Genomic DNA, 11806 nt, shown 5'->3' with positions numbered 1-11806 from the left:
TATCCATAATATCATACAGCAGAAGCTATAACAAACATAACCTAAATAACAAGTGTTAGAAAAGTTTTAATTAGGGATGATGAAATAAACAGAAACGTTTAATTAACGATGATGAAATAAAAAATAAACATGAATAATTTTAAAAGAAACAATTATTGAAAGTAGGCTACAATTTTCAAATTTGAATGTTTTAGTGGTTGGTGGTTCATTTGATGTTATATTGGACGTGTGCGCAAAAGGAGTGAACTCGTTGATGTACATGGTGTAATCCTCAACTTATTCAGGATTTCCGAATGGTGCTCTTCATTTATTTGTTAATAGGGTTTCAGGGAAGATGCATAGCTATGAGCAGTGATCTTTATTAATTCTTGTTCTTGAATGCCAATGCGAGTCTTATTTGAAAGTGCTGTGCATCGACTGAAGCGGTTTGTAATTTTCTGTTTTTTGACGTCCAGACCAGTGGAGTTTGAAATGTTAGCAAACAAAGAAACAAATTCTAGGGTAGTGTTAAAAATAAACAAATGCTAGGGACGCGATAAAATTAAACAAATGCTAGGGACGCGATAAAATTGTGAGATAAGCAGCCATGATTGGTTGAAAGACGTCCTTTCGTACCGGTTTATTGGTCAAAAGTAGTGTGACGAAGTAAAAGTGTAATGAATGAATGAATGAAATAGCCTTTGGATTTCCCGTGAAGGGCTATGGCCTCCTAAAAGGGGAGCTCTTTAGAGATCATGCGGTGAGCTAATCCGCAAAAAGTGTAATAGTCACTATTAAATCGCTCAAATATTATACAGTGTCGTCATGAATATATTGGACGAAATTATAGTACTCATATTTTTTCTTATTTATTATAAAATAGTACTTTAGTAGCCTACATCTTTTTAGTAAATGTTAAAATATATACAATATATATATATATATATATATATATATATATATATATATAATATATATATATATGTATATATACAGGGTGGAAGTGAAATAACCTTGCAGATTTAAAGGGATATAGAGACACGTAAATGGCTTTAAAAAACCTATAACACGTTTTGTGATTAAATGCACGGTTAATTAGAAAATTAAGTTTGAAGTTTCAGCATTCCGGCAACATCGCCGCTAACACACTCTACTCGTGATACAGATGTAAGAGGTCAATGAACTCGGTGTGTCTCGGTAGGTGAGCTGCTCTTTGCCAAGATGTTGTCACTTTCTCACGTTGTGCAGTGGCTTGAATTTAGAAGTTTTTAAAATTAAATTTACACGAAAATCGTTCACAACATTGAAATACGCCAGAGGGATAAATTATTCTTTATTAGATTTCCTATCTATATGGACAAAAATCACGATCCTACTCGCAATAGTTATTGAATAAGAGATTGATAAACATTTGGGGAAAAACATTTTTTTCTGAAAAAACTATCAACTTTCTTTCCCTCTGTCTTTCTTCCTTTCTTTCTTTTTTCTTACTTTCTTTCTTTCTTTTTCTCTTTCTTTCTTTCTTTCTTTCTTTCTCTCTGTTTCTTTCTTTTTTTCTCGCTTTTTTCTTTCTCTTTCAGTTTTTTTCTTTTTTTTCTCTCTGTATTTCTCTCTTTCTTTCTTTTTCTCTCTCTTTCTCTCTTTCTTTGTTTCTTTCTTTCTCTTTCGTTCTCTTTTTTCTCTTTTTCTTTCTTTCTTTCATGCTTTCTTTCTCTTTCTTCTTTTTTCTATTTTCTTTCTTCCTTTCTGTCTGTCTTTTTTCCTTTCTTTTTGTCTCTGTTTCTTTCTTTCTTTCTTTCTCTCTGTCTTTCTCTCTCTATCTTTCTTTCTCTCTTCCTTTCTTCCTTTATTTCTCTTTCTTTCTCTTTTTTCTTTCTCTTTCTTTCTCTTTTTTCTTAATTCTTTCTTTCTCTTTTTTCTTTCTTCTTTCTTTCTTTCTTGCTTTCTTTCTCTTTTCTTTCTTCCTATCTCTCTTTCTTTCTTCCTTTCTTTCTCTTCCTTTCTCGTTTTTCTTTCTTTCTTGCTTTCTTTCTCTTTCTTCTTCTTCCTCTTTTTTTCTTTCTATCTCTCTTTCTTACTTCCTTTCTTTTTGTCTCTCTCTCTTTCTTTCTTTCTCTGTCTTTTTCTTCTTTCTTTCTTTCTTTCTTTTTCTCTCTCTCTTCCTTTCTTTTTTTTCTGTTTCAGAAAAGCTGTGGGCTATGTCGGAGAGATCCTCGATAGAGCTCGAGCGTCGTATACCCTCTGCAGCATGAAGTTGGTTCACCTGCGCGTCCGAAGCGTTGCCAAGTAAAGTGTCCTATTCAAACCAACTCAGTAATGAGGTGATGAACCGGCTCACATGCGGTGACAACCGTCACACAATGTAGCTCATCTGAGAGGTTCTATGTTTAGCAGCTTCCACACAGCTCAATAATGAAAACATGGCAGTTCCTGTCACACAGCCTACGTTTTCATCTCTGGGTCAGACCTCACTTCCTGCGGCATCTATTCTCCAATTTTAAGCAATCTAATCGATTTCTGTTCCAGATTGTGCGTTGGTGTCTACCATAAGCAGAGGCTAAGGTTATTTTTTCCTCAAGGCTTCCATTTTATGAATCCAACCAAGTTTATAAGTATCGTATTTATAAGCTATTGTGCACAAGTTTCATTTCCGGTGAAAAAGATAATTACTTGAAGACACATGTTGCAACTTAAAAAAAACTGTGGTTCGATAGTGGCACAACATAAAATTTGTTCCTCTGCAATCATCATTTGGGTTAATAATAATAATAATAATAATAATATTATTATTATTATTATTATTATTATTATTATTATTATTATTATTACCATTACTATTATTATTATATAGGGCCTTCTCTTACACTCTACCAGGTCACAAAGTATACAAACAGTGAAAATTTAACAAAAAGCTAAAGAACAGAATACTAACATATTACAAAAAAATAATAATAACATAACAAAATCGACACTAAACAACACGAAAATAATACCATATTGGAAAAAAGAAAGTAAAATACATTGGAATATAGTAAAAGCAACTCATTTAGTACAAATAGTTAATACAGAAAACGTAAGGAAGAATAAAAAAAAATGGAATGTAATAAAATAATAATAAAAAATTAAAGAAATACGAAAATTAAATAAAATTAAATAGTCAGGATGGAGAAGAGAAGGATACCAAGGAGAACTTTAGAGGGGCAATACGAAGGGAAAAGACCTGTTGGAAGACCACGGAATAGATCGGAGGATATGGTTCAAGAAGACACTACCAGTTTGCTGCGATTGCGGATCTGGAAGGTGGCAGCATGGGATAGAGAAGAATGGAGAGGAAGAATTGGGGAGGCCATTGCCCGAAAACGGCCGAAGAGCCATAGACAGATAGATAGAAGTGTAAGTTCATTGCAATTTATCGTAATTTGTGGTTTTTTCACACTATGGTCCGTCCCAGAAATCTGTAGAGCAGAAGACGAAACAAGACCTCTGCGCAAGTGGTATGTGGGAGGGCTAGGGTCAATGACCGCTCTGGGGGGAGGTGTTGGTTGAACGAAGCTACCAATCGTTTGCAGGGATTGGATCATTTCTATCCGAACTCTACCTTCTACCACAAGCATCTTACCCCTTAGCGGCCTCGAGCTGATGCTACCCGCAATACACTCCAGCACAGATAGACTCCGCCCTTATATGCGTGAAGTTACTCCACAGATGCCTGGGACGGACCGTAACTCTAAAATTTAAATTTTATATAACGATAGTTTCATTCATCTCTAGGCCTACATAGAAAATTGAAGACTTCTGGTGGAGAAACATGAAACCAAATCGAGTGTACGGCAGCGGGAAAGGTTCTTACTAGCAGAGATGTGCAACGCAACCAAAAATTGTAAACATTAATCACTTTTCGAGTGATCAGTTACTTTATGAATAGAGCCCGGATGTTAGGCAAAATGTCTTTTTTAAACTGAGTATATAAGAAAGACCTATTAGAGATAAACACGTTTCTACACATTTGGGGACGATAGGCCCAATTTTTTTGCTTTTTTGCTTATTTTAGCTCCCGTTGTCTATTTTAAGGTTAAATGCCTTTTTTTTTTAGTCTTTTACGTCATTGTACATTTTCTATATTTTAATGCATTTAAAACAAACCGCACATAAATTATATCAAAAAACAAAAAAATAATGGTTGTATAAATTAAAAATATATATTCACCTCACACAAATATTTGCTGAGAATCTTATTCTCCAGCAATATATATTATGTTTCCAAGAAGTCGTAAACTTTTCTCCCCTACCAATTCCATTTTTATGTCACTTAACAAAGATGTTTGAACAGCATAACCCTCAGTGCTCAGGTCACTTCGGGGTTTACCAAAGAAAGAAAGAAAGGAGGTAGGGAAGCATTAAAAGCAAGTCTCCAGATCCCGTTACTGTTGTCGCTTGCACGCACAAGTCACGCGTACTTTAAAGTCTCTAATCCCTTCTCACACCCCTCTTTTTGAGACAATACACAGTCGGTTTTTCCCGATCTCTGAAAGAAAGTAGAGAAAGTCCTTCTGAAATAAGTTGTTTTAAGTTTGCTCCAGTCACTTCAGTATAAGTAGAAAGATCTTTTTCCATTATGAAAAACATTCTCTCTGACAGGCGGCTCACTATGACAGTTGGCAACTTAAAAAAGCGTCTTGTTGTGACATGTAACCAAGGAAAGTGAGTACTGTATGGATAGTTTCTTAAGTATTTGTCTATTTTTTGTCTGTTTCCATGAATAATAAATGCCTATTTTTACTATTTTAGTGCCTATATGCCTGCCTGTTTTAACCAAAATAAATGCCTAAACATCCGGGCTCTACTTATGAAATACCCCATATTCCAATTTTATTTTCCTTTATTTTTTGTTGCTCCATAGTATACTGTTCAATTGTCGGGCTTAACCTAAGCGGGCAGTAATTGTTTCTTCATTACTTCTTCCAAGTGATGCAGTGGCGGTTCCTGCATATTTCTTAAGAGGAGGAAAGAAGTTAATAGCACTAAATGACACCTTCTTGAATGAAACATGCTACAAATTAGCCTACATGCATACATGTAAGACCAGGTAGTGTTGGGGTTGCCTTCCCTTCTGTATAGCAATAATCTGTTCTTGTAAACTGAGTTTCCTAAATTGTCCAAAATATATTATGTTTTCACTTCCATTCATTGTTGAATAATTGCACAAATTAACAATTACAAGGAAATTCACAAGCTCGTAGCATTTTTCGAGCACACTACAGCATCACACGTGTTGGAAGAGACTAGCTACTAACTCGTAACCGGGACCGCTTTACGGAAATGGAAATGGGAATGGGAAATAATCTGAGGAAAGTGAGAACACTGCACCCACCCACGTGGTCTGTGTTGCCACATGTACATTTTACAAGTTCAGTATCACATGCTTTTGAAGAATGTCAGTTCTTGTAAAGTCATGCTATCATTATTGTTCAAAGCTGCCGGTGGCCGATTAATTTTTTATGTTAAAAATGATGTAGTTTGGAGTACCTACTTTCAGTTTCAAATATATTTGTACAAAACTGACAACTTGGCTGTTGCCCTGTCTAGTAAACAATGAATAGAAGTGAATTTCAGGGGCCAACTACGTATAACTACTTCCTCTTTGTTTTACATAAACCCGACTTTAACTTTCAAATATCCACGAAAGTTTCAAACCATGAATAGTAGCCTATATAAAGTGCAATGAATAATATTTTTGATTTATAATTTAAAAAAAGTTTACATGGTGTCTTTCATAGCGTTGCGTTAAAACTGTTTTTGTTGTGTCTCCTCCTAGATGTGTTATAGTCTGGTTGAATGCAGCATCGTTAGATGGCAGCGGTAGCGAGCTTGCTGCACGACTAGTCGGTTTCTATTTCCCGCTCATGCGCTGATTCAGAGGAGGATCTCCTCCCTCTCCGTTCATTTACGTGCTTTAAAACTCTGCTTCTTTCTCTGGCCGCTAGTGCGCTGTTGTCTATGTGTGTTAACTGCAGTAGAGGAGGAATGGAGTGCCTTTCCTCCACATAGACAATCTCGCATCCTTCTCACAGTTTTCTACAGCACATGAGCGCGCGTTGTTTAAAACTCGATCAACCGAGATTTTCTTATAGCTGTGAACTTAGAAATGATCGAATCTTCCTCGAATTTCATGGCACATATTTTGTTTGGTATTTACTTTCAAAAGAAGAAAATGTGAGGAGGACGTTCCTCCCTTCCCTCTCCCGAGGAACCGCCACTGATTAGTGATGCTATTTCGACTCCCAAGTATTTGAAGCTCTTCGTTATTTTTCCTGTTCTTATTTGGGGATCCCTAGCATCGCCTCCTACGAGTACTACTAGATGCTCTGTTTTCGATGGATTTATATCCAAACCCCATTTGTTGTACTCCTCGTCTAAATTCCGCAGCATATAGTCTATGTCAATTTCATCTCCTTATGTTTTTCTTAATATAAGTGAAGAATAGTCCTGCATTGCAGGGACATGGGTTCGATCTCGTCCAGACTCACTAACGTGGAGCGCCGAACGTTCGAGAAGCTGCTAGAGGACGAAGAGCAGGGACTGTGATAATGGTGAGGGTCGATATCTGGAGGGTTGCCTTGCAAATACGTGAAATCGGTGGCGGGTCCAAAGCTGCGGTCTGGCCCGTGATTTCTGAGAGGGATCTTCTGTCGCTCTACTCACGAAGCCGTCATTGATTTGAATGTTTAATGCAAGGCATGAATTGCTACGTGAGAAGTTCCCGTACTGTGGCTCAATCGCTACCGCATTGGTCTTCCGTTCGGACGGCCCGGATTCGGGCTTCCAAGATGTTAAGTCCATTGAAACCATGTCCATATGACTTATGTCCTCTAATATTTTGTCCACTTTCATTGATATCCACATTTTATGTGCGTCCATTTTTTTGGGTCAATGACTGTTATGTCCACTTTTATTTATGTATACTTTTATTTAAGTCCACATTCATTTAAGTCTACATTTATTTAAGTCCACTTTCATTTATGTTCACTTTTATTAATGTCCACTTTTTTAATATCCACTTTTATTTATATCGACTTTTATTTAAGTCCACTTTCATTTATATTGACTTTTATTAACGTCCACTTTTATTTAAGTCCAATGTCATTTATGTTCACTTTAATTAATGTCCACTTTTTTAATATCCACTTTTATTTAAGTCCACTTCATTTATGTTCACTTTTATTAACGTCCATTTTTATTTATGTCGACTTTTATTTAAGTTCACTTTCATTTAAGTCCACTTTTATTTAAGTCCACTTTCATTTAAGTCCACTTTCATTTATGTTCACTTTTATTAATGTTCACTTTTATTAATGTCCGCTTTCATTTACGTCCACTTTTATTTAAGTCCACTTTCATTTATGTTCACTTTTATTTAAGTCCACTTTCATTTATGTTCACTTTTATTAATGTCCACTTTTTTAATATCCACTTTTATTTAAGTCCACTTTCATTTATATTGACTTTTATTAACGTCCACTTTTATTTAAGTCCAATGTCATTTATGTTCACTTTAATTAATGTCCACTTTTTTTAATATCCACTTTTATTTAAGTCCACTTCATTTATGTTCACTTTTATTAACGTCCATTTTTATTTATGTCGACTTTTATTTAAGTCCACTTTCATTTAAGTCCACTTTTATTTAAGTCCACTTTCTTTTAAGTCCACTTTCATTTATGTTCACTTTCATTAATGTCCACTTTTATTTATGTACACTTTCATTTAAGTCCACTTTCATTTATGTCCACTTTCATTTATGTCCACTTTCATTTACGTCCACTTTTATTTAAGTCCACTTTCATTTATGTTCACTTTTATTTATGTCCACTTTCATTTACGTCCACTTTCATTTATGTCCACTTTCATTTATGTCCACTGTCATTTACGTCCACTTTTATTTAAGTCCACTTCCATTTATGTCCACTTTCATTTACGTCCACTTTTATTTAAGTCCACTTTCATTTAAATCCACTTTTATTTAAGTCCACTTTCATTTAAGTCCACTTTCATTTATGTTCACTTTTATTAATGTCCACTTTTATTTATGTACACTTTCATTTAAGTCCACTTTTATTTATGTCCACTTTCATTTATGTCCACTTTCATTTACGTCCACTTTTATTTAAGTCCACTTTCATTTATGTCCACTTTCATTTATGTTCACTTTTATTAATGTCCACTTTTATTTATGTACACTTTCATTTAAGTCCACTTTTATTTATGTCCACTTTCATTTATGTCCACTTTCATTTACGTCCACTTTTATTTATGTCCACTTTCATTTATGTCCACTTTCATTTACGTCCACTTTTATTTATGTCCACTTTCATTTATGTCCACTTTCATTTACGTCCACTTTTATTTAAGTCCACTTTCATTTATGTTCACTTTTATTAATGTCCACTTTTTTAATATCTACTTTTATTTATATCCACTTTTATTTAAGTCCACTTTCATTTATGTTCACTTTTATTAACGTCCACTTTTATTTATGTCGACTTTCATTTATGTCCACTTATATTTATGTCCACTTTTATTTAAGTCCACTTTTATTTATGTCCACTTTTTTAATGTCCACTTTTATTAAGAGGCAGATAACCAAAAAAAAAAAAAAGTCGATTTTTCTGTTGCACCTAATCACATAAGTCAAGTATTTTTTTTTTCTAATTTTCGAAATAATACAATTTCTTGCATGTTAAATTGAAAAGGGTCTCACTTCGACCAACATACCTACATGAATTTCATTATTATACTTACATTCAGTTAAGGGTAAATTAAAAAAAAAAAGTCTCTCCTGAAAAATTATTATTATTTTTTTTACTTAGGTGCCTTTTCCCGCCGACCAAAGAAAATTTAATACTGCATGAGTAGTATTCTTAGCTTCCTGTTTCATTGCTCATCGAAACTATGGAAACGGCTACCCTCTTTCCTCTATAGAGTACATTGAGCTACAACCATGGATGAAGCAAAATTTATCCAGTCTAAAAAAGGAAAACCTTTGCTGTTGTATAAAAGTTGTTGTTATCATCATCATTCAACAAAAATAATTGAGATATTTCGATTTGAGTTCAAGTCCTCTTACAAATCCTATTAAAAAAAAAAGTGTTTTGAGTGCCATATATCCTAAAATCTGAGATCTGACATATTTTACATGCCAGTTTTTCTATAAATCGGTTCAGTCATTATCTAATGAAAAGGTAACAAACATACGGACAGACGGACAGACAGACACAAACGAAAGTTTAAAAAATTGTTATTTTCGGTCTCAGGGTAGTTCTTTAGACATGTGAACAGCAATTATATTGTAAAAGTGAAAATAACCAGAAAAATTAGGTTACAATTTTATTATTAGTATAAAAGGTAAGGTAAAAGGTATCCCCGTAACATGCCATGAAAGCACTTGGGGGGCATGGAGGTAGAGCCCCATGCTTTCCATGACCTAGGCACTAGAATGAGGTGGTGTGGTAGGCACCACGCTCTGACCGCCTTTCACCCCCGGGTAAGACCCGGTACTCAATTTTATAGGAGGCTGAGTGAACCTCGGGGCCGTTCTGAAATTTATTATTAATATAGAGATTATTATCATTATTATTATTATTCTTATTATTATTATTATTATTATTATTATTATTATTATTATTATATTAGTATAGAGATTATTATTATTAGTATTATTATTATGATTACTTACTTACTTACTTACTTACTTACTGGCTTTTAAGGAACCCGCAGGTTCATTGCCGCCCTCACATAAGCCCGCAATTGGTCCCTATCCTGAGCAAGATTAATCCAGTCTCTACCATCATATCCCACCTCCCTCAAATCCATTTTAATATTATCTTCCCATCTACGTCTCGGCCTTCCTAAAGGTCTTTTATCCTCCGGCCTCCCAACTAACACTCTATATGCATTTCTGGATTCGCCCATACGTGCTACATGCCCTGCCCATCTTAAACGTCTGGATTTAATGTTCCTAATTATGTCAGGTGTCCCGCGCCGTGGCGTCGCGGTCTAAGGCATGCGGGATGCTCTCGTTACGGAATGCGCGCTGGTTCGAGTCCTCATGGGGGAAGAAATTTTCTCATGAAATTTCGGCCAGTGTACGGGACCGGTGCCCACCCAGCATCGAGATGCACTTGGGGAGCTACGATAGGTAGCGAAATCCGGTTGCGAATACCAGCTATAACGGCTGGGGGGGTCATCGTGCTAACCACACGATACCTCCATTCTTGTTGGATGATCGTCCACTCTGTTTCGGCATGGGAGCGTGAAGCCAGCAGCCGGCTGGTCGGTCCAGGCCCTTCACGGGCTGTAGCGCCACGGATTATTTAATTACGTCAGGTGAAGAATACAATGCGTGCAGTTCTGTGTTGCGTAACTTTCTCCATTCTCCTGTAACTTCATCCCTCTTAGCCCCAAAGATTTTCCTAAACACCTTATTCTCAAACACCCTTAACCTATGTTCCTCTCTCAAAGTGAGAGTCCAAGTTTCACAACCATAAAGAACAACCGGTAATATAACTGTTTTATAAATTCTAGCTTTCATATTTTTTGACAGCAGACTGGATGACAAAAGCTTCTCAACCGAATAATAACAGGCATTTCCCATATTTATTCTGCGTTTAATTTCCTCCCGAGTGTAATTTATATTTGTTACTGTTGCTCCAAGATATTTGAATTTTTCCACCTCTTCGAAGGATAAATCTCCAATTCTTATATTTCCATTTCGTACAATATTCTGGTCACGAGACATAATCATATACTTTGTCTTTTCGGGATTATTTTCGCAAGTCTCTCGTGGCTCCGACTTAAAGAACGTAGAACTTTACACTCTTTGTCTTTACTCTTTCGAATTCTGCACACTTCAACACCAAATTACCTTTCGTCTCGTTTCTCTTATCTATACTCTAACCACGACGTAAATACCAGATCACTTATCTGTGGCACGCTAAGTATACCTCTTCATAGAACATCTTGTTATTCATCATCTTTTACAATATCCACCTCGCATCAATGGAATTCCTTGTCACAAAGTATTAGGGGCTGCAAGACAATAAACACCTTTAAGAACAGCTTAAAAGATAACCTTATTAGCAGGGAACGGATTTATATGGACTAAAAATATATGAAATATGTAAATATATATGTAGTTATTTTTACCAAAATATGGAATTAAATATGGATTTTTACCAAAATATGGAATTAAATATGGACTTAAAATTATAAAAAAATGACTATGTACGTTAAATATTGGTACATTTTAATCAAACTAAACAAAAAATATAATGGACGTACCTTATCTTCCAATGTAGTTTCAACAAAACACAATTTTTATTGTCTGTTACCATAACAATAGGTTACAAACATTTCTTTCAAGTGCTGAAAAGTGAATCTTCTTCTATTGTCTCTGAGGATAGATTTATACTGACTAAAAGAGCGTTCGACGTCACAAGAAGTAACTGGTACATAATTCAATTTCACAATGTCTGCTGGGGATAAGTCCAAGTTAATCTTCACTGTTGATTCACCACTCATCACAGCAACAACCTTTTGTAGTTCTTCATATCCAGGGTTTTTTGAAAGTACAGTGTCCACCTTAGCTCTTACTGCATCTGCAACTTTACCTCTACCACGATTCAGTTGTTCCACAGTACTATTTATAATTTCAAAACTTTCAGATAGTGAAAGGTGCCTATTTTGGAGACTTTTGAGCGTTTTTATGATGCATGAAAATGTATGCTGAATGTGAGCTAAGTCATTCTTCACACTTATGTCACAGGTAACT

Source organism: Periplaneta americana, chromosome 11 (assembly GCF_040183065.1).
Source record: "Periplaneta americana isolate PAMFEO1 chromosome 11, P.americana_PAMFEO1_priV1, whole genome shotgun sequence".
Lineage (NCBI taxonomy): Eukaryota > Metazoa > Arthropoda > Insecta > Blattodea > Blattidae > Periplaneta > Periplaneta americana.
The sequence above is the reverse complement of the archived record's forward strand: the minus strand, read 5'-3'. Positions refer to the sequence as shown.